Source organism: Cicer arietinum, chromosome 5 (genome assembly GCF_000331145.2).
Source record: "Cicer arietinum cultivar CDC Frontier isolate Library 1 chromosome 5, Cicar.CDCFrontier_v2.0, whole genome shotgun sequence".
Lineage (NCBI taxonomy): Eukaryota > Viridiplantae > Streptophyta > Magnoliopsida > Fabales > Fabaceae > Cicer > Cicer arietinum.
This window is the reverse complement of record NC_021164.2, coordinates 46417208-46419952: the sequence shown is the minus strand read 5'-3', so window position 1 is coordinate 46419952 and position 2745 is coordinate 46417208.

Sequence of the window (2745 nt, the reverse complement as noted above, 5' to 3'; positions counted from 1 at the left end):
CAAAAGACAAAAACCTAATATATGCAAATCTATCATATTTTGGGGTTATCGAGCGCATATGGGAGTTAGACTACACAATTTTCGTGTTCTCATATTTGGTTGCAAGTGGGTCGATAATAATAATGGCGTTCGGATTGATGAGTCAGGGTTCTTGCTTGTCGATTTTAATAGGGTGGGATACAAAGATGAGTCTTTTATTTTAGCGTCGCAAGCTCAACTAGTGTTTTGTGTCACTAATCCTGCTGATGATAAATCGTATGTTGTCCTATCGACCAATAAAATAAGTGATGATAACAATAATGATGAAGATGTTGGTAATGATCTTTTATTTGCCACATTACAACCGCATGAAATTGATTCAACTAATGATGGTTTATATCTTAGAGATGATCATGATGAGGGAATTTGGATTAATCCATCGTTTCGTATTGTAAATGGACAAACAAATGTGAATGTCACCAGGAAAAGAAGAAGGGCATCTTAATGTATATATATGTTTAATTGTTTTATATAAGCTATGCATGTAATCTGAACTGTGTTATTGTAAATATGCATGTAATCTGAATTGATTCAACTGAACTGTATATATATGTTTAATTGTTTTATTTAATTGATTCAACTGAACTGAACTGAACTGAACTGTACAGAGAGATTGAATCCCACCAGGAAAAGAAGAAGGGCATCTTAATGTGTTTTCTTGTGTTATATAAGCCATGTAATCTGAATTGAGTTCATGTAATTTAATTGTTTGATCTTCTAGAATTGAGCATTTTAGTATTTAGCTTGAACTGTATTTGATACTAAGTTCATGTAATTTAAGTGTATGTTTGACCTGCCATAACTGATTTTCGGCTTATATTGAACTTGAAAAAGCTTTGTTTGAGTATTGGGAATTTATCTTGAACTTGAATTGATCATCCCAATATGAGCTGATCATGTAATTTAGCATTGATATATATATATATATATATATATATATAGGTAGTTAAATAATTATTTAGAAAAAAATCTAAATTTAGGTATTTTACTTGAACTGAACTGAATATAAACTTGTAATTTTACAGCGCTTTTGTCCATAAGCGCTATAAAAGCCTTTAAAAAAAATAAGGAGGTCACAAAGTTTGTTTTATACCAAGTTAAAATGGTCTTTTAAAGCGCTTGTTGCCACAACGCTATAAAAGGCTTTTAAAAATACAGCCCTGTTACATAAGAAACAAAGAGGTCTTTCAAAGCGCTTGTCCAAGTGCTGTAAAAAATAAAATAATGAGGTCTATTACAGCGCTTGTGGACAAGCGCTTTAAAAGGCTTCTAAAAAAGCGCTGAAATAGGGTTTTAAAAAATAAAATAAGGAGGTTTTTTACAGCGCTCTTTCGAAAAAGCCTTGTAATAAGGTTTTATATATAACTTAAAATCGCTTCAGTTTCCTCTTAATTACGTAAACTTCACTACGCTAGTGTCCTCCTCCTCTTCATTGTTCTTCTCATTGCGAACACTATCATTTGTGTTATTATCCCTACGAACCATATTGCCATCATCATCTCCATTGCTAACCATCTCCATCTGTGTTATTATCCCTACAAACCATCTCTTCTCATTGAAATACGTAACCCTCATTACGTATTTTTGCGAACCACACTCTGTCCCACGAACCGTTCGTATTTCTGCGCATTCTCGATGTTCCTTCTCCTACGAACCCTATGTATTTCTTCTCACTATTCAGGTATTGTATTTATTTATTTTTTGTTGTTACTAAAAGGCATGTTGAACTTATACTGCTACGTACTTAGACTACTGCATGTTGAACTTGTTGCAGATAAATGGATACCAACAAGGATTTAGATCGTCAAAATGAGGAAGTTGTCAACCCTAACACTTATGAAAATGAAGTCAAACGTGGTGCAACCATCATGCAAAATGTCATAAAAGCAAGGAGTAGTGGCATAAAATTTGAGGTATACTATACTTTGTTTGTTGTTTATTTTTTTATCTTTTTTGAAAGCATGTACTTACTATATGAGTTTATTAGGTTGGATTGAATGAGAGTGGTCAACCAATTGACCCCAACAGTTCCATGTTTGTAAGTTATATTGGGGCTGTTGTTCGTTAGAATATCCCCATCACAATTGACGATTGGAGAGATAAGGGGTTGAAGGATGCGAAAGATATACTGTGGGCTGATATACAAGTAACTTTTTTGATCCACTTTTTTGTTACTTATAATTTTTTCCATGAAAATACTTTACACAAACTATATCTTTATTTCGTTTGTAGATTGCTTTTGTTGTTGACGAGGTGAGAAAGGCTTACGTGTTGAGAGTTGCCGGGAAAATACACCGGGGTTTTAGATCTCACCTCTCAAATTGCTATCTAAAAGATCGTGAAGAAATATTAATGTTGAAGCTCCAAAAATATATAAACATTATATATCAAATGAAGCATGGAGCGCATTTGTAGCAAAACGTTCAGACCCCACGTTTGTGGTAAGTGATTAATTTATTAGCATTTGTGTTTTATTATTTATATTCATAGCGTATTTTAAATTTTTACACGATTGTTATTTTTTTATATAGAATATAAGTAAGGCAAATCGTGAGAGGGCAAAAAATCCGACGCACACATACAAAAAATCTCGTATGGAATATGCACGTCTAAAGCAAAAACTTGTAAGTAATTAAAATCACTTTTATATAATGTGGTACATTATAAACTATAGTTTCTAACTAATATTTTGTTTATGATCTTAAC